Raw genomic sequence first — 22,508 nt, forward strand, 5'->3', positions numbered from 1 at the left:
TACAAAATATAAGGTTTTACACTCTCCATATTTGCATTTGTACTGCTTTCAAATTGAGCCTTAGGTTGCGTTTGGAAAGAGTACAAATACAAAAATGAACAGTACAATGCAAAGTTGTCCGGTTCAGTAGAATGTAAAATCGGCTTGGCTTTACATGTATGAAATGTTTGGATCTTGTTTAGCACAATCAATGCAAATACTAAATACATATTTATCAGCATTTGGCTCGGCGGATACAAAACACTTGATCACCATCCTCAATTCACTTGACCGTCACTAACATACACCAAACACTTGAACGTTACTCGCCCCCAATTCATAAATGCTTCGACCTGTAAATTACTACTTCAATGACTTGGGTTTAAGAAAGAAAGTTGACAACATGCTTTTATTGCGAACGGAGTGGAGAATGATCTCAGGACGAACATATTGTGGACCTGAATGCTATCGACAACTTGGATTCTTTTGAATGTCACCGAATCATTGCCTGTCCTGTGAAACCTTAGAACCATTGGATCAAACAGAGGAAATCTTACCATGGTTGTAAAAGTGAAAATTAATTGAAAAGCTGCAATAGAACAACAAAATAGAAAAATAAACTAGTTCGGAAGAAGAAAATGAAAACTCAGATTTTTTTTAGAATCCATGCAGTTCATGGGAGCTAGGGTAACAATTCTAAGCAATTACCTTGCCCTAGAGGATGGCTAGGGTGTTGACCCCACCCAAGATTTTTCCAAGTTTCGGTTTAGGTTTCTTTGTTTGTGCTTCTCCTTTAGAGTGATATGGGTTTCTAGGTTAGCCTGTTTTTGCACTAAAAACATTAATTGGGGTTTGTTGCAATTAATATTTTATGCTATGAACTGTTTTCTAAACCATGCAATGAATAGCAGTGTTGTGAACTGTTAATGTGTATTTGGGAGATAGGCCCTCCTAAGAAGAGTCTCTAACGAAGTACTACCAAGACAGCCACATATAGTTTGTTAATGAGAGGGATGCCAACTGACTACCTAAACTACATTGTGAGTGAAAGTAGGGTTTTGGTACTTGATTGTAGTATCTTAGGCTTTGAAAAAGTCCAATCTATACGGATACATAGACACAAAACCTGCTTTCTATTCTTTGTCCTCTGTTCTCCTCTAATCCCTTTCTCTTGGCAATGCTATTGAGTATTGATGCAAGAGCATATAAGTCATAAATGGAATTTCTGAACTTTCATGTATTTTGTAGTTTTAGATAGTAAGGATATTTTGATTATTTTGCATGATATCTATGGGTCCAGCACTGTTTTCTAATTTGTCTACCCATAGTTTAATTGTGCTTGAAATTTTCAGTCATTTATTTACATGGACTCAAGTGAAAATGTCAGGTCTAGGTATGATTTTAGGAGTTAAATCCAATTGACGTCAAAATTGTTGGGATATAAGGACCATCTGAAATTAATCTACCTAGTATTATTAATATATAGACATCATATGTTGGACAATAAATATTGATTTTCAATCATGCAAGTGAATTATATTTAGCTTAGATGCATTCCTATAGATATCCAAAAAAGCATCAACAACAAAAGAAGAAAAGATAAAACAAATTGTAACATGACAACTAAAAAATGCATAACATGATGATGCATCAGAGATGCTCAGATGGATGACAATATATTCAACTACTACGAAATGGAGAATAGTTTGCTATCTTTTAAGGGATTTTGGATGAACAAAATAAAAGAATTTTTGAAGATTTCTCAACGCCACTATTTTACCAAATTTTCTAACAATATCAACTATTTTCTTAAAGTTTGGGCATCCACACACCAAGAGTTCAAGATATGATGCAGACAGACTTCTACAAGAATTACAAGAATTAGGAGGAAACCGTGACAAATTGATGAAATATCTTTGTATTTTGTATGGTATTCTACATTACAGTTAGAGGTCACATTGTTCTCCAATGTAAACTAATGAGGGCACTTTGGTCACCCCGCACATCTACTGACATGTGGATACTGTTGACAACCCACCATCCAAGACAGCAAGGCAGCTTGACAAGTCAACATGCTGGGGCGAGCTCAGGCCACCGTCAATATAGGCCTGTCTAAACGGTTTCATGTACTATGCCTGCACAGGCATCGTTACCATGACCGTAGGAACAGCTCACCAAACTGTATGCCACAAGACCCGCAGGCGATTTATAACCGCCCCACGAATCTAGTAATCGACACTCTAGCATGCCTTAAACTGTAGAAACAGCTCCATAAGAGACTTAAGAACATTACCTGATGACACATGAACCTTAGATAGCTATAAAAGGACCCCAAACTCATCCTAAAAGGTATGTGCACTGAAGCACTTAAGCTCCCTCACACATTCTTATGAAAACCCCATACTGACTTAAGCATCAAAGTGTTCTTCTGAGTAGAACCAACCGAGGCATTCTAATCCTTCTTCCTTTACAACCATTTCCAGCTTGGACGCACAACTAGCAGCTCGGCAACGTAGCTCGTCACTGCCAGATCATAACCTGGTTTGAGCCCAATCACAAGGCACGAGGGAACAAACAAATCGTGCATTATCATAAACCTTTCATAGATTTGTTTTTAATGAAACCTATCATTTCATTATTGACCAAAAATGAAAAAAAAGGAGTGTCATCATAAATGCAAATGTTTATTTCCTGGGCCCTCCCTTCCTGTGAACTCTATAGGAAATCATAGTTGCCCAAAGTCCCTGCTGTTGGATTTTAATCTCATAAGAGATTAAATCCAATGGTTTTGATTGGTCAATTACATGAGAAATTGCACCTGTACACTTGTTTAAAAAATAATAATAATAATAAAATAATTTTTTCTCTTACAAAAACCCAGTTTTGAACTTGTCCCACATTGGAAAATTATAATTTTTGTTTTCAATATTTCAATAGGAGCTGATTTACACTCCTTAAATTAGTAGAGGAGAGTATGGGGATTCGATACCGCGCAACACGCGCGCACGCATGTGTGGCGCAATGAGGCGCTTTAGAGGTGCACTTTGCTCGCACTTTGCTCACACCCGCGTGGCTTGCGATGGGCGGCTCTGGTTTTGGTACGTTGATGACTATTGATCACCATTGATGAGATCAACGGTCACGATTTGATCGGGTGTGATAAAGAGGCACAATTCAAAGTTAACAGTCACCAAACTGTTAACAACTTTTTAAACAGTCACAATGGTTGAAATTGTGACTGTTCAAGGTGCCTTCTCTAAACCAGCACCTACCTTTTCCTCATACCTCTTCACAAGTTATTTAAGGAGCATGAATCAGACTCAAAAAACACAATTTCGAAATCCACTATCTCTCTCTCTCTCTCTCAGTCTAGTCTACTACAGTCTCACAGAAGGTTTCTTTGGAGACTCTTCAACTTTGCTGGTTGCAGATTCTCACCCAAGGCTCTGTTGTATTCTGGGAACGAATTTGCCTGTAACCCAATAGCAAACTCAGTAAAACTGAGTGGGGGAAAATAACGTTCTAAAGATAGTGTCTTCAAACGTGCTTCTGAGCTTCTCCTCCTAAGTTACAGTGACCCCATCTTCCCCAACACCTGCCACCACATTCTCTACGAAAGCAGAATTCAATCCCAAGTCTTAGGAAACTTCTCAGTAGATTTGGCAATTAGGTTAGGTGGGTCAGCTTTGGGTTGGGTCAAGGTACTTTTGGTTGATTTCAGGTTAGGTTTGTCAAATGCTAGACCCTAATCCTAAATGTTGAGGTTAGGGTTGACCCATGGGTCAATTTAGGTCATCCCAAAAAATAATTGAAATTTAAAAAAATAAAGAAAATTTACATGAAAAATGTCAAAATAAAAAGAATTAACCTTAAAATTCCAAATATAAAATAAAAAACTTGAACATTTAACAATTTAAAGAGTAAACAATAAAAACTAAAGACTAAATAGAAAAACTAAAGAGTGGAAGCTTCTAATAATGCATAAATAATCCCAATTAGATTTGACAATCAGGTCAGCAGGTTGACCCATGACCCAACCTAACCTAGGTTGGTAGGTTGGCAGTCTCTCTCTCAACACATTTGGTCACTAGTTGGCAGGTCTCTCTCTCTCTCTCTCCATTCTTTAATCCTCTTCGCCTAAATTGACTCGGCCAAATGCGTTTAAGTGGTTGGACCGATAATAAAATATTTAATCTGGTTTGAGTTTCACATTAGTTGAAAACTCTTGGTCTATCTGGGGCCTGGAACCAATTGACTAGACCACAAGCAAAATCGATAAATAAGCCATACACGTGGGCATTTTTTATTGGTTGTATCCGATGGGTCCTTGGTGTTTTCGCCTTGCTTACTTGTGCACCATTAATTTCTTTAATTAATCCTACGCAGTGCATTAAATACGTTTTATTTAAGGACAAAATCGTCATTTCGTTCCCATATTCGTGCGCCCCAGTTCCAATAGCCCACCTAGGAAGTTCCTGGAACTGACCTAAAAGGCCAATTTATACTTTTATTTTTCTGAAGTTTAGAAATTTTATTTTTGAATTTTTTATTTTATTAATTTCATGTCATTTTTGAAACAATCAATGAGATGCACTTTCCCAATGAGTTCGGCTTCAGAAAGGGCAAAGCCCATTCGAGCAACTTTTACTATCTTGCATTGAGAATATCTCTGTACTTGTATGCGTTATTTCATGGGGAGATATTCTCAACGCAAGGTTGCAAAAGACTGTTAGAACGGTGTGGGCACAAATTTGCCCTGATAGAAGTCTATCTCTTTGCCAATAACTTAAATAATCTCTTCTCCTAAAATTTCTCCGAAAGTACCTCCCCCATTATCTCCTACTTTCTCCTAGATTATTTCTAATTCTTATTTATGTTCTAAATTACCTCTAATTCCTATTTATATTCTAAATTATCTCTAATTCCTTTTTATCTCCAAAATTATTTCTAATTTAGTAGAGATTTTCTCTCCTAAATTATCTCTAATTCCTAGTTATCCCCTACCCCACTTTTTAACTAAATCTTTCTAAAGAAAGTTTGTATTAAAAAAATTAAGAATTATTTAAATATTCTAACAAAATTATAGAAAAACTTTAAAATATTAATTAAAAATACAAAAAATAATTTTATATTTTTACAAAATATATCACAGAATTATGTAGTAACAATTTAAATTAAGTTTTTCTTGATTATCAATTTAAATTTTATTCAAATAATAAAAATTTAACATTAAAAAAAATAAAATATTATTTAAATATTTCAATAAATAAATATCTTAAATAACAAAATATTATAAATATATACATAATTATATAAAAAAATATTTAGTAATATGTATTAGCTTTAAATAAATAAAATTCAAATAACAAAAATTTTTAATATTTTACATATTATTTAAATATTTAAACAACTAAATATTTAACATAACTAGATTTTAAATAGTTAACATAATGAAAATATGTAATAAATTTAAAAAAATTCTTAAAATAATTATAACATAATATTGAAATTGATAATACTTTAATATCTTACAAAATTATTAATCAAAATTATGTATTAATAGTATAAATTACAATTTTATTGATTATTAAATTCAATAAATAACAAAAAAATTTAAATATTTTACATATCATTTAAATATTCAATTAACTAAATATTTAACATACTAGATTCTAAATATTTAAAATAACGAAATTATGTAATAAATTTAAAAAATTTCTTAAAAGTAGAAAAATAATTATAACATAATATTGAAATTAATATATTACAAAATTAATATTGAAATTATGTAATATTAGTATAAATTATAATTTTATGGATTATGAAATTCAATAGATAATTAACATTTTATATATTATTTAAGTATTTAAATAACTAAATATTTTAAATAAAAAATATTTAACATAACTATATTTAATTAGTTAAGATATAGAAACTATGTAGTAAATTAAAAAAAAAATCTGAAAAGTAGAAAAATAATTACAACATAATATTGAAATTAATAATATTTTAATATTTTAAAAAATTGATAATGAAGTAACTTTAATAATAATTTAATATTTTTACATAATATTGTAATTAATTAATTTCACTTATATCAATTAATAGATCAATAAAATAAATTTCATTTCAGTAATTATTTACTGTTTTTTGTGATAAATGTATTTTTAATAATTCTGTATAAATTTATCTTTCTTTTGTTATTTAATAAAAAACTTTCAATATTTATTGGGTTTAAACTACTATTATTGAAATTTTTAAATTTTGTTCATTACCGGAAATTTAGTGTATAGCGGCGGATTTTCAAGTGGCGCAAGTATATTTGATGCTAAAAGCCAGTTTTTTTTTGCGGCAGTTTTACAAAATCGCTATAATATAGCGGCACTTTGTAAATTGCCGGTATATATCCCTTTGCAATGGCGATTAATCATAAGTGCCGCTAAGACAAGTAGCGGTAAAAAACCAAAGAATCAGATTAACGGCTCAGATCAATTAATTAATAAAAAAATAAATAAATTAGGCGGGTTTTTGCCCGCGTTCAACTTTTCCCAAAATTTTCAACGAATGACTCCTCCCTCCGGTGCAGTCTCTTTTCCCTCCCCTTTTCCTCTCCCTCCATTCTTCCATCTTATTGCTAATTTGCTATAACCGAACAGGGCAAGGTTAGGCTATCTCTTTCTCGTTCCTCTTCCTCTTCTGTAATTGAAGCAATGCATTTGGAACCGAACGTGGCAAAGTTTTTGACCCTTTGTATTCTTCTTTGGAATCAAATAGGACAATCAGGTAGGGTTTTCTCTCTTTGTTCCTCCTCCTCCTCCTCCTCCTTCTCCTTCTCCTTCTTCTCTACAATCGAAGGGGTAAAGCTAGTTTCTGGAACCAAACAGGGCAACCGTGATTTTGAAATTCCGCCAAGGAAGAGTGATTGGAATAAGCTGGAAATTGTCTTAACCAAGCAATGGTTCTTGGCAGAAGTTGGAAATCGTTTGAACAAGGGCAAAGGTCATTCTCTACATCAAAATAGCCGAATGTAGGTATGATTTTCTTGTAAATTAAAAAGATCTAATTAATATTTATCATTAGGCATTTATATTTTATTGTAAAAATCCTCTAATATTGATCATTAGGTGTTTTAATTTTCTTGCAAAAAAACCGAATGCATGCATTTTTATTTGCTTAATGGTTTATATGAAGTTAGGTTTAGTTTTGTTGGGAGAATAGGAAATAGATATGTTCATTTAGTTCTCTGAAAGTGAAATCTGTTAGGGGTTTTATGGTCTGGTTTTCTATTTCTCGACAAGGACTTTCTAATGTATCATATTTGGATGATTGTTTTTGTCTTTAATTTTTTTAGTTGGTTTTTCTATCAGAAGATAAATAAAAAAATAATAATTATAAGGTCAACCTGGTAATCCGAGGATTAGAGATAGGCATAAAATAAAGAAATTAGGTTTCGCAACAGAGGATGGCATATAAAATTATGGTGTTGTATGTGTTACAAATGCACCGATCACCACACATCTGAAACATTGTGTTGTTTAAGAAAATCCATAGCTTTCACTACAGATGGATTACTCACAAATATTTGTGGTTCGCATACACATCCAAGAAAAAATGTGTTATTAACCTGTAAATTCATGGAGGGAAACTAAAACTTGCCTGTGTGTCTATACTAATCACCAATATCATCCCACTTTTAATGTGACCTTATAATATTCTTTCAATAATTTGGACATCACTATTATTTTTTTTCCTCTGTTGAATTGTTCCAATTGGATGATTTTAGTGCATGTTTGGGAGGGCTTTCCCATGGTGGCTTTTCATTTGTCAGGTGGGTTCCACCTGGGCACAACCTAATAAGCAATATTTGGTAAAAATCTTAAAAAGTAATGCCCAACTCAACATTAAGAATCTTACTCAACCTTTTCTGGGCTGATTACGGTGGATTAACCAGCTCAAAATTGGTGGGTTAAAAAGCTTAGTGGATTGGTGGGCCATGCCAAGAATTCAAAACCCATTAATCATACCAAAATAATTTAGTAAATAGACAAAAGATAACTAAATAAATAAAGGGTTGATAGTGGTAGTAAAGTGAAGTAGTTGCATCGTTACAAATATTTTCAAATGGTTTGAACTACAATTAGTTGATTTTTCCTATTAATCTTTTCATTATCCAACAATGGCCCATTAGCTTTTCTTTGGTGTGATTCCATTGTAGTTGTAGTAGGTCTCTTTTAGTACTGAGAAATTATTTTGAAATTGACTCCATAGGTTGAAAAGAAAATTGAAAGTAGAAAAAGCAACATAAATGAATGGATGGATGTGTTCAAACTTAAAAGTTCAAATGCATAGGCCAAGTACTTCTATGATTTATACTAGATCCGTTGAAAATGATTACAATTAATTAATTGGAGATTGTTAAAGACTTGAAGCAACATCACAAGGGAATGTATGTGATAACTCATTACCTTTTAGTTGAGTCATTCATATGTGATTTGATGTAATCCCTACAGTCACATAGGTGATGAGAAGGAATAGTGGCAACCTCAAAAAATCTCATAGATTGTCTCTGGTTCCATACTCAACTTCAGGAGTACATTAAGTACCAGACTGATAAGATAAGGTCCCCAACCAATCATGCATTCACGCAACTTGGATAGTAAAATCATAAGGTTAAAGACATGAATCATAGGACAAGCACTTAAATGAAAAGCTCATAGTGAAATCTTTATAAGAATGAGACTATCCAAAATGGCAAAAGAGAATAGAACAAGTGTTGAATATGAAAAACTAATGACCAATGACCACTCGGTGGATATATTTTTAAGCAGGTTGAAGCAAGAAGTATGGACTAGTAGTTGGTTTCTGATAACTCAAGTTCAAGATGCACAATTAATGACCACTCTTTACCAGAAGTCAATAAATTTTAAAGCAGATAGAAGCAATATTAGAAAGAGAGTTCCCTGCTCAAGGTTATCAAAGGTAGCTACATAATTGGTGGTTGGAACAGGGGTAAGCTAAGAACAAGAGTTAAAAAATCAAAGTAAGACAGGGGTAAGCTGAATTACAATATGTTGTATTATTTGGTCATGTATTAATATCTGCTTTTTAAATCTTTCTGATCAATTCATCAATTTGAAATCAGCAACTTTAAAACTTTCAACTAACCATATATCCATAAAGTTCTTTGGTCCATTAATCAAGGGGCACAATTTGGGTGGACCTAAGTTGAGCATTTGTTAATTTTTCTAAGGGGATCGATTCTCTTTGATTGAAATTCTTCAATTTGAATATGGAAATTTTCACCCTTATTGAATATATTCATTCTTCCTGCTTGGAGAATATGGATCATAATAAGAACTCTCCCATTGATTTAATATTGGTACATGAAATCATGCTATGAATGGTGAATCCACCATGTGTAAAACTATTGTTGAGAAGTCATGTCATTCTATATAACATGGAATGATGAAGCATAGGGTTTCCTCTATGGAGATACCCTTACATTTGATCAAGTTGATTCTTCAATGGGTTTTTCTTAATATCTCTGCAGTCTGTTCATTCAGGTTTTTGGCATAACCAATGTGCTCTAACCTTGTTTAGAGGGACATTTTCCCTAACCCTGTTGATAAGCAGGTTACATGGTAATGTTGTGCTACAAGGATGGGTTTCTAACTCATGAAGGTATGACCCTCCAAATAAAATCTTGAGAAAACACTAAGGCCCTGTTCTTTTTTCAGAAATACATTTACCTGGGTAAGTGCACTTACCCAGGTTCTTTTTTTGTTTCATTTATCCAGGTAAGTGAGTTTCCTTACTTTCCCATTTTCTTTTGCAACACCTACTTTCCTGGGTAAGTTTGTTATCTTTTTCACCTCTTGCCAATTTTATCCTTTGAGCTTAAGTCCATGTGATACAAATCATACACATTGTGTCCCTTATTTCTACGGTTTCCCCCTTTTCTCCTTTTCCCCTGTAGTTGTAGATGGACTGTCATAAGATTGGGGGTGATTGGATAGAAGCCAACCCAGGAACCATGTAAACAACCATCTCTCACATTTTGTGTTCTCTGAATATAAACATGGATCTTGTATTCTGTGGTTCAGGGTTCAGCAATCAAGGAACCAAACATCATATAGATCTAGCTCTCACAGTTTTCAAACAACACAAAATTCTGACATTCTTAAATTTATGTACCATGTAAACAACCAAATCATTTTCCATTCACTAAGTCTCAATCTTGGTATTTTCTTAATAACCAGAAAATCCCAATACTTGATCAGCATATGGTCAGTAGGCCAAACCCTGTCACACTTCTCTATATAGGCATCGGCTACAAACCTGTAAGAAAAGGAAAAAAGAAACATAAATAACTATATTGGTTTTCCCAGTTGCAGAATTTTCACTTAACAAGCTTAACAAATTCCATCCATATGAAACAAATCAACTTAACAGAAGACAAGGCTTGAAAATTAGGAGCTGAATCAACTCTACTTTTGTGCTTTACTCAAGAAATGTGATTTTTTTAATACTAGTGAGAAACATAATAACCATATCTAGAGAATGTAAAGTTGGAAATAGAGATTTCTTTGAAATTCTACTGATAATATGTTGATGGGAATATAAGCTATGTCAATTTAATAGTTTCTTCATGGCATTCCATGATATTGGCACAAGTTCAAGAAACTAATTGAGTCAAGCCACAGGCACACTCCTTTCCCCTCACACACCAACCCACTTGTCCATGCCCAAGCATCCCCAAACATGAACATGAAACAGTGGAAGCTCATAAAATAAGGTGCAAGTAGTTACTTGCTTTATGAAGAAAATAAGGTGAAAGCTCATAAAATTGAGTAGTGAAACCAATGCTTGCATCCAGAATAAGGACCCATAGATTTGAACATGATGCCACAATGCTGATAAATAGCCCATTTTCATTTCCCTTCTCAATGTGATGTGCAAGCCTTGCAGCTGCCACATTTTAGTGATACCTGGAACAAGAAAATTCACAAGTCTTGATTTAAACTATTGGAGGCTTGCATTATCTGAGTGCGAATCAACTAATTCTAGATCCATAGAGAGTGTTGACTCCTATAAGTTGAAGACAATCAAGGTAGTGCCTGTTGAGGAGAATAGGATTGTTGAAAAGATTGAAAGAAATGAGAGTGAAAATATGTCTGACCCAAAAGAAAACTCTGAACTAGACCTGTTTCATATGTATGGGAATTTCCTGACTGTCTTGTACGAAGGAAATGACCCAAGGATGTAATTCAAACTAGTGGAACATATATGACACTTGCTGAAGGATGATGAAGAGGCCGGAATTTTTATGGGAACCAATGGGTTTGTTGAGGCCCTTTTGCGGTTTTTTGGGTTGGTTCTTCACGATCTTAACGAGAAAGCTGTGGAATTTGGAGTTATGGCACTTTTCAACTTTGCTGTTGACAATAACAGGTTTGCACTTGTTCGATAGTTTTCTTGTTTTATTCAAATATCTATGTTGGCCCTTATCCATCTCATTACACACACAAATAACATAATGGCAATTGTGAATTGCACCATATCACAGTGATATGGTTTTGTGTTTTCTTTGATGTTCTCCTTGTCATTTTGTTTCCTGGTATATATACTCTATTTTAATGGATTTTAGCAGTAAAATGGATTGAAAAAAATGGGATTTCCAGTTATTCCTCTCCCCTCCCATACTCCTAGTAACTCGTTCTATCATGATAAGGATGAATCTGCTTTGGCTATTAGGAAGGACATGACCAAATCCCAGTCCAACCTGTGCAAAAGCTCAGGCTAGGCTAAGTTGGGTTCAAATTGGATACCCAAGCTTCATACATGCTTTTAGGCTAATATGCTGTGAGCACCTCTTAATCAAAAAAAGACAATGATTTCATGTTCTATTTACCAAATAGATCAATTTCGTTTTAATTTTCTTCATGTAATCAAACATGAAAATTGTTTTTGTACAACCAAACAGAAATGTTACCTCAAGATCATTTCTTAAATAAGGAGCAATTAGAGTTGTTTTTGGTATTTAAGAAAAGTTCTCTTTAAACAATTTCTGCAAAATGAATAAGACATTCTTCTTAAACAATTACTGCAAGAATACAAAGTTCTTCTTTTAGTGGGATGTGTGCATAATTTTTCTCTTGGGGGAACTAGATGAAATTTCGTGTTTCATGTTGTCCATCTCCCTCCCCCTAAAAAATCATGTTTCATGTAGTCCATCCCATTTTGCATTAGTTTATTACTTTTGTTATTTAACTAACCATTTAAATTAATTTTATTATTTTATTCTATTCATATTTCCGATTTTTATTTTCTACCTATTTATTATTTTACTTTTATCATTATTTTTCTTATTTTTTGGATTATTGGGTTACTTTACTCAATTTAGGAAACTAATCACCACATCTCCATAAAATTTTCCCCAACTTATGTTTAGAGAATTCAATTAACATTGAAAGAAGTTTGTCTGTTCAACAATCCCAACCCTTAACAGTAAGTCCATATTCCCCCTATGGTCGATGCATCATCAATAGTTTTAACATCAAAACAAACACCAAGACAAGTAAAATATAGAAAAACAAATTGCATAATTTTACTGTCAACGATCTAAATCATATAGTGAAGGTCATATGTAGCCAAGGAATATCATAAGGAATTGAAGCAAAGCAAGAACAATATTGTTGATATGGATTAATAGATATAGGAGGTTTCAATGGGTTCAAATCAACCATTCAAGGGGATATCTGAGGATCCTGGCATCTCCAATTAAAGTCAGAAGCAAGAATGACACCTATTTGTTGTCGAGAATCACTTCACAATGGGACGCCTAGATCTGTAGCAATGGGATTACAAGTAGCAATCGAATTCTCCTTTTCTTACTATTTCTTAAACTCTTTGATGTATAGTGCTACCAGCAACGAAAAGAGTAGCTCTGAAACTGAAATCGATGATTGGGAATCTTGATACAGGGGACCGCTTGCGTGAAGTGGGTCACTATCGTGAGGATGAAAGGAAAACCATCCGATGGTTTATTTCAGGCAAGAGTACTAGATGAAACAGGTGTGGCTATGAAAATAGTAGTGGCTGCTGGATCTAGATTGACAGTGGTAGATGTTGAGGATGATGTAGAGAGAGATAGAGGGAGAGAAGAGAAGTGAAAGAAGAGAGAGAGGGAAGAGAATGAGAGAAAGAGAAAGAGTCTGGGGAGGTCACTGCTCCTGCAACTCCTCTATTCTCGTCATGAAGATGATGAACTCTTCAGCAGTAATGGTGAGTTTTGGAGAAGGAACAGTAGAAGGGGAGAAGCTCTCGAACGGTGGACCTTTTAAGGGCAATTTTGATATTTTTATCTTTTCCCATTTACCCTCCACTCGGGAAACCAAACATATCCGAGTATGAGAAGGGTATCATTTACCCGGGTAAATAATACCCCGAGAAATAAAATTTACCATGGGTCTCACTTATTCTTGAAATCCGAACATGGGACCAAACTTTCCCCCTTTATTTCACAAAAAACAAACGTGCCCTAATTACCTCCCCATATTGAGAGTATCTAATGCTACTATGACTATTCTACCAGATGTATGAAACTGGTGTGTAGAGCAATCTTGGGAGGTTTTCAATGAGTTCCCGGAGAAAACACCTCCCCTGAATGGTTTCTCCATCTTCCTTTGTTATGCTTATGTGATCATTATTCATATATGTTATTTTGAATTTCTTATTCATCAATGAACAGATGGAAAGCTGGGATTCTACTACTATAAGGAGCATGAATTCTTCCTCCTCTTCCAAGTGGCTAATTGGCCTTTTCCTTTTTCTACAAATTTTCTTGATCAACCATATAGTAGTTTTATATTGGTAAGCAAATTTGGTGAAGTTTGACTAAATTAACACTTGGAACCACCATCAAACCAATCTAATTTCTTTAGATGGTGATGCAAATCTCTTTATTTATGTTGCTTTTGTAGCATGTCTAGTACAATATGAAGGTCATATTGCACTTTTTTCCTTCACTCTTTTTGTCTTTTTTATATTCTCTTTCTTTGTTTCATGATACAGTTTGGTGTTTTAATTGTAGCATATTAATGTGTGGGTGTACAAGCAGCTCATGAAACCCTACCTGGGCCAAGTTAAAAATGGTTCTCTACAGTATGTCTTATCTAGAGATTCAAAATTCAAGAAGGGAGTAATGGAGAACTTCCTGAATTCTTTTTTTGTGACCAACCAAGAGTGAACTAATCCTATGACTCCTCTCAGTACAGCCTCCTGAGAAGCTGTTTTGCTCTGAGTGCATAAGATTCATGTATTTGATCCCATATAGTTGGGATAAGGCTTAGAAGATGATGATGATGATATGCACTAAGTTTGCACTAGCGCACTGGTTCTTATATTGTTTCGTGTATGCTTTTTGTTTATTGTACTGATTCAGATTTGGAAAGATTCATGTAGCCAATGACTCTTCAATGTTTTTCTTTCCTAAATTCTATTGTGGTCATTTATATTTTTCTTGTATGTTTTACGCACTAAATTAAATAGGTTGTAGGCTGATTTAGGAGTTACTAGAAGTCAATCAATTCATAGGCTACAAACTACAGTCATGGTAGTTCAATTTACAATCTATAGGCCACAGTTACATGCTAATTTAACAGGTCATAGTTAGGGTGGTTCAGTTATATAACTTAAGTTACCTCCCTACAGTTAGTTTGGAAGTTGGAACATTTGGAGAGTTTGGCTCTATATCCAGTGCAACTTGATGGCTTTTGGAAAGTTAACAGAGGTTTTCCAATTTGTAACTTGATGGATCCTAAAACATATGAGATAGGACAGGTGGAAGGTTATAGTTTGGAATATCTTAAGAGTTTACCATCAATAGTTCCATGGGGTTAGTCATAGCAAGATATATATGGGGAACCTTTTGCCAGATTAATTCAAGGTTATGTTGGTTGCAAGTTGGAGACTTTTTTCAGGTTAATTCAGGTTTTCTATTCTTTCATTTGATCATAGTTGGATCTGTTAAGAACATGTATTTTATTATTATTCCTTGGATATAATCAGGTTTTCTTTGAATACCAATTTAATATTTGTGGCAAATCTTAGAGCTGAATTGTAGTAATTCAACATGTCTTGTGTGAGAAAGTAGGTTCGATGTCTAGGGTATAAACACATCCAAACTCTATGAATTGGCTAACCAACATCATTTCCACATGCTTTTTGCTACCAAAGTTAATCCTGAAATGCATTTGTAGCTGTATTGCCCAGAGCTAATTCCATCTATCTTGGATTTTGGGAGGGGTGGGCTGATCCCATCCACCTAGCTGTCAATTGCCCAATAGAGCAATAAGAGCTTAAAAGAAAGGATTATGGGATGCCATTTGGTTGGGGCTAAGAAGTGCAACTAGTTCCCAAATCTTATATGCATCACTAGTTCTTATTTAAAGAAAACATGCTTTTCATTGTTTTTTCTCATGAAATATGTATGTTGAAGTAGAGGCTTGTTTTTTAGCTTGCAAAAGCATCCCACCCATTTGAACATATGTTCAATACAACATGGTTCTTTGTAAAATGTTTGATTTTAGTTACTTATTTGATTTTGATGTATATAATGAACAATTTAATTTTTATATTCGTTTTCTTTGTTTTTCAGGTTGAACCAATGCAAGAATTATAAAAAGACATGGTTGAAGATATTGGAGATCAATATTTTACATTTTTGTTGTTTATTATTTTATATAAAAAGAATTTGGTATTTTTGTATGACCTTAATGTATGAAATTGATTTTTTGATGTACTTTTATCATTAATTAAAATATTCATTTTTGTTATAGTTTTATTTGCAATTTTTGTGTGATGTTAAAACTGAGTAGATTTCTTATATAATTACTACTATACAGGTTGAATAAATAAAGTTGCTAAAAAATAATATATAGTAGTGGTAGATATATTCGCTACTATATATTAAATCATAGATCTATAGTGGTGGATATATTTGCCGCTCTATATTAAAACACAAATGTATAAGGGCAGATGCATCTGCCACTATAAATTAATATGTAGATTTATAACGGCGGATATATTTGTCGCTATATTATAAAGGCAGATGCTTGTAGTGGATATGTCCGTTGCTACATATAAAATTACATACTTATAGTGGCAGATATAAGCATTTGTGACAATTGGACAACCATTTAACGATGGATTTTTTGACTTATTGTGGCGTATGTTCCCCGCTAAAAGCCTTTTTTGTTGTAGTGAATTTATTGTATTTATTGGATTTTTGTTAGAATTTATTGATTAATATTTATTATAGATTAACTTATTATTTGAGATTATACAATTTATTGACTAATTTAATATATTTTTAGTACTTATTGTATTTTTGTAATTGTATTTTTTTCATTATCAATATATTTTCAATAATCGTGTATTTTTGTTATAAATTTTCAAGTTGGTTGTTATTTATTAGAGATGTGACTATAAATTTTTTTTTGTTATAAATTTTTTTGTTATAAATTTTCAAGTTGGTTGTTATTTTTGTTATAAATTTTTTTCATTATCAATATATTTTCAATAATTTTTAAATTATTGGAGATTAAACTATTGTTATTTATTAGAGATGTGACTATTAATTTAATTGAAAATATGAGTGTTCATGAGTTGGTTCGTTTTGGTTGTAGGTTATTTGTCCAACCAAATTGACTTATTCAAGTTGGAGAGTTGGTCAACTAAAACCTATTGACCATTTATGAAAATAGACTCACTTAGGTTGTATAGGTTTGGGTCAAATTTTTGGTTTGGTCAATCGGTTCAAAAGATTTAAACTTAAAAATTAAATTTAAATTTTAAAAATTATAATGCAATTGTTAAAAAATAAATTTAAAATTATATTTATGATATAAAACATTTTAAAATAAAAATATGGAAAATTATCCACTTTTTCATATTAAAATTATATTTAAAATATAAAATATTAATATATATCAATGGTCAGGTCATCTGACTTTGGTTGGTTTACAAATGGGCCAAAGCGAAACTAATCCAACTTGGTAAAATTGGGAAATATTTTAACCAAAGTTGACCTAAAATATTAGAAAACTGACCAATTTGGCTCGAGTTGATCAAGTTGGTCGGTTTCATAAATTTGATAAATAAACCTAACTGAAATTAATTATTGTTATTTTTGTATTATAAAAAATTATGAAAAGTAGTATATAAAATATGAATAATTATTAATTATTTACATGGTGTTTGGAAGCGTGGGCATTTTGTGGGACCGATTTTCAAGAAAAAACGCCAATGCTTCCAAGACTCGTTTTTTAACAAAAAAAAATGCTTCTGCCACATATCCAGTGAGCAACACTGTTGTTTGGTAAGGTGATTTTCATCACCTTTTTTCATGTATGTGCTGATAGGTAAGTACTGCATAGGATACACATTAGTCAACTGTTGGGGGAAATGGTCCACAGGTGAGCAACATTATGTTGTTTGTCGTTTCATGCATCGGTGGGGTCTCGATTTTCAAGGCATGCCTGATTTTTTAATAATCAGTTGAATCAAATAATGAGATACATGGGTGTTTTTTGAAACGCCTATGTGGATCTGACGTGGCACCATTTTTTTGAAAAATGGCCATGGTTCCAAACATCCCCTTAAAAAGTTGAAAATATAAAACAATTATATATTCTTATGTGTTTCTTTTAGGGCCATTTACTAAACACACTTTATAGTTTTACATATTTAATTAAATCTACCTTATAGTTTTCATTTTACTAAAACATCCCATATATTTTAGAACTTATTTACTTAATGACCTTTCATTAATGAGTGTTTCTCTTGCCATTAGGCCCATGATTTTTTATTCCAAAAATACCTTTAATACTTTTTTGTATAGAAAACAAAATTGACCAAACATAGCCAATAGAGTGGTTGCCCGTGTCTTATTAGGGGCAAAAATGGTATTTTATTTTCATTTTCTTTTGATTAAATTTATTTAAATTGACATTAGGGTCGACACTATCATTTTCCATAATGGAACATTAATTGAATCCATTGCAAATTATATATGGTGTTTTAATAAAATACAAACTATAGGGTAGATTTTAGTAAACCCATGAAACAATAGGAAGTGATTTAGTAAATAACCCTTTCCATTATTTAGCTTTCGCTTAACAAATCTCATGCATCGCACGAGTCCATAGAGAGAGAGAGAGAGATATTAAAACAAAGTGGTCAAGAAATTTTTTCCTTTTTTTGAATTTTTTATTTTTTTTATTCCATGTCGTTTTTTTAAAGAACCAATGAGATGCTCTCATTTCTCAGAAAAAACTATCTAAACTCTCTTACCCACATGTTCCCAATAATCTCCTCTCCTAAAATTTATCCTAAACTATCTCCCCCACTTTCTCCAAAATTATCTCCAATTCCTATTTATCTCCTAACCTATCTCTAATTTACTATATCATTTCCCTCCAAATTATCTCTAATTCCTGTTTATCCTCTTTGCCACTTTTTATCTATATCTATCTAAAGAAAGTTTAAATTATAAAAATTCTCTTCAAATTATCTCTAATAAACTTTTAATTAATTATTAAAAACACAAAAAATAATTATACTAGATTTATAATATTCATAAAATTAATAGTTTTATATTTTTACATAATTCATCACGAAATTATGTACTAACAATATAAATTATGATTTTATAGATTATTCAAATTAAATGTTATTCAAATAATAGAAATTTAACATTAATAATAAAATATTTATTAAATATTTGAATAACTAAATATCTTAAATTCAAATAATGAGTAATTTTAAATATTTTATGTATTATTTAAATAACTAAATATTTTAAATAATGAAATATTTAACATAACTATATTTCAAATAGTTAAAATAACGAAATTATCAATAAAAATTCTTAAGATAAAAAAATCATAACATAATATTAAAATTAATAATAATTTAATATTTTTTACAAAATTAATAAAGAAATCATGTAATAATAGTATAAACTTTAAAATATTTATTAAAAACACAAAAAATAATTATAATAGATTTAATAATATTCATATTTTTAATAATTTTAAATTTTTACAAAATTCATCACGAAATTATGTTCTAACAATATAAATTATGATTTTCTAGATTATTCAAATTAAATGTTATTCAAATAATAGAAAATTGGCATTCAAAAAATAAAATACTATTTGAATTACATATATTAAATAATAAAATACTAAAATTAGATAAATAATTATATAAAAAAATATTTAATTTTTTAAATACTTCACTAACCGAATATCTTAAACTGAATTAATATGTATTTATAAATATTTTATATATTATTTAAATAAATAAATATTTTAAATAATTAAATATTTAACATAACTACATTTTGACTAGTTAAAATAACGAAATTATGCAATAAAATGGAAAAATATTAAAATAATAAAAATCATAACATAATATTCAATTTAATAATGAAATTATGCAGAATAAATTATAATTTTATAGATTGTTAAATTCAATAAATAATTAAAATTATATAATTTCACTTACATCAATTTATAATTCTTGACAAATAATTTTCAAAAAAATAATATTCATTAATAAGGATTTTAAAATCTTAATCTATATTTATTATATATTTAATATATTAAAATTAATAATTATTGTATTTTCAGAAATTATTTATAGTTTTTTATTATAAATATGTTTTCAATAATTATGTATAAATCTATATTTGTTTTGTTATTTAACAAAAAAATTTTAATAATTATTGGATATTAAACTACTATTATTTAACTTTTTAAATTTAATTTATTATACATGTTGTATTTATTGTATTTTTGTTGTACTATATTCGTTGATATTTGTTAGAGATTAAACTATTATATGAGATTACAATATTTATTGACTAGCTTAATATATTTCTCAGTATTTTTATAACTATTGTAATTTTTTTTATTTTTATTAGTTATTTATTTTATTTTCATTATCAATATATTTTTAATAATTGTGTATTTTTTATATAAATTTTTAATAATTATTGGAGATGAAACTACTTTTATTTATTAGAGATTAAAATATTAATTTAGAAGAAATTAGGGGTGTTGATTACAACTTGGTTTAGTTTAGTTGTAGGCTATTTGGCCAATCAAATCAACATGGTCAGGTTAGGGAGTTAGTCGAAATCTACTGACCATTAGTGAAAACCAACTAAATAAGGTTGTATTGGTTTAGGTTGATTTTTGGTTTATTCAATTGGTTTAAAAGATTAAATTGAAAACTCAATTTTAAATTTCAAGAATTACATTAACACTATTAAAAAATAAATTTATAATATAAAATATTTCAGATTAAGAAATATGGGAATTTCCCACTTTCTTGTATTACAAATTATATTTAAAATATAAAAATACTAATACATATCTATGACTGGGTCATTTGATTTCGGTCAATTTACAAATAGCCATAGCGAAACTAATCCAATTTCAACTAGAAATATTAGAAACTAAGCAATACGGGTTGAGTTGGTCGAGTTGATTGGTTTCATTAGTTCGATGAACAAGCTTAACTTAAATAAATATTGCTATTTTTGTATTGTAAAAAGTTATTAAAAGTATAATTATTAATTTTATTTAAAAAGTTAGAAATATAAAACAATTGTATACTCTAATGTGTTTTATTGTTTAGTTTTTTTTAACAAATAATTTTTTTGTTATTTTCTCCTTTTTTGAATTTTTTATTTTATTAATTCCATGTCATTTTTGAAACAACCAATGAGATGCACTTTCCCAATAACCTAAATAATCTCTTCTCCTAAAATTTCTCCTAAAACTACCTCCCCCACCTTCTCCAAAATTATCTCTAATTCTTATTTATCCTCTCCCCTACTTTTTATCTATATCTATCAAAGAAAGTTTGGATTAAAAAAATTAAGAATAATTTAAATATTATAACAAATTATATAATAATGCCAAAATATTTATTAAAAACACAAAAAAATATAATTTTATATTTTTACAAAATATATCATGAAATTATGTACTAACAATTTAGATTATGTATTTTGAATTATCAATTTAAATGTTTTTAAAATATTTAATAATATGAAATAGCTTTAAATAAATAGAATTCAAACAACAAAAAAAATTGTAATTATTATATAGATTATTTAAATATTTATCATAACTAGATTTTAAATAGTTAAAATAACAAAATTATATAATAAATTTAAAAGAATTTCTTCAAAGTAGAAAAATAATTATTACATAATATTTAAGTAGTTAATAATTTAATATATTACAAAATTAATAATGAAATTATGTAATAATAGTATAAGTTATGATTTTATGGATAATTAAATTCAATAAATAATATCTTACAAATTATTTAATTATTTCAATAACTAAATAACAAAATATTTAACATAACTAGATTTTAAATACTTAAATTAAAGAAATTGTGTAATAAATTTAAAACAAAATCTGAAAAGTAGAAACATACTATAAATAACTAATTTCACATATATTAAGTAATAATTTGAAAAAATAACTTTCAAAAAATTAATATTTATTTATAAGTTTTAAGTTCTTAATCTATATTTATTATATAATTATATATACTAAAATTAATATTTATTGTATTTTAGTAATTATTTATTAATTTTTTGATAAATATTTTCAATGATTATGTATAAATTTATTTTGTATTGTTATTTAACAGAAAACTTTCAATAATTATTGGAGATTAAACTACTATTATTGAAATTTCTAAATTTAATTTATTGTACTTATTGTATTTATTGTTAAGGTTTTTAAAGCCGTACCAGATAATGAATTGGTTAGAAGTTTGGTTCCTAGGTCAAACGGTCTGACCATTCGAACCGAATGGATGGCCCATTCTTACAAAAAAATAAAGGGTCAATCTCTTAAAGTAACCCTACTGTTCACGAATTCGTCAAGCGGTACCCTTACTATTTAGATATTATCTTGCGGTACCCTTAAGTTTTCTGATAATTGTCATCGTTTTTAAATCGAGACAGAAAAGTTGATTTTACGTTTTTATCCTTCCATTAACTCTCACTCAAATCGATCCCATTTTGCAAATTACTTTCTTACCCTTCCTTACTGAGGGATTATTCTCACCTAAAAATTGTTTATCATCGTTCTAGTGGAGAAGGATCCACAATCATTTTCCACAACTTTCATTGCAACCTCCGACAGGTGGTACAATGGTGCATAGAAGGTTTGTATGGAAAAGCATGCGTTTTTGTCATATTTTTTTGGTGGAAGGATGACATTTGTCATCTCTCTAAACTTGTTTTTAGAGTTTTTTCTTACAACCTATTCATTATTTTGTAGTGGGATTCCAAAAGGGGTCGTTTACAAGCCTATGTTTTCTATCATCACAGAGGTATAGTCTAGCTTTTTATGTGTTCTTTAGCTAGGTTTTTGGGGACCACTCACAAAGATTCGTTGACAAACCCCCTATTCGGTCTAGGTAAAATGACA

The 22,508-nt window shown here is 30.3% G+C and overlaps 1 long non-coding RNA gene across 8 annotated transcripts; it reads left to right on the plus strand.

Moving 5' to 3' along the window:
- The first annotated feature begins 6,442 nt into the window (after nt 1-6,442).
- LOC148844368 (uncharacterized) lies at nt 6,443-15,823 on the plus strand. Of its 8 annotated transcripts, XR_016102942.1 has the most exons (6): nt 6,443-6,762; nt 6,864-7,010; nt 9,530-11,430; nt 12,963-13,263; nt 13,730-13,851; nt 15,638-15,823. It is a non-coding gene; the product is annotated as an uncharacterized LOC148844368 (long non-coding RNA). The 8 variants fall into 8 exon arrangements; XR_016102941.1 differs by lacking the exon at nt 12,963-13,263 and having other exon boundaries at nt 6,445-6,762; XR_016102943.1 differs by lacking the exons at nt 13,730-13,851; nt 15,638-15,823 and having other exon boundaries at nt 6,447-6,762; nt 9,530-9,660; nt 9,777-11,430; nt 12,963-13,722.
- Nucleotides 15,824-22,508: the final 6,685 nt, after the last annotated feature.

The sequence above is a fragment of the Nelumbo lutea genome, chromosome 8 (genome assembly GCF_056320005.1).
Source record: "Nelumbo lutea isolate HS-2025 chromosome 8, American lotus-T2T, whole genome shotgun sequence".
Taxonomy (NCBI): domain Eukaryota; kingdom Viridiplantae; phylum Streptophyta; class Magnoliopsida; order Proteales; family Nelumbonaceae; genus Nelumbo; species Nelumbo lutea.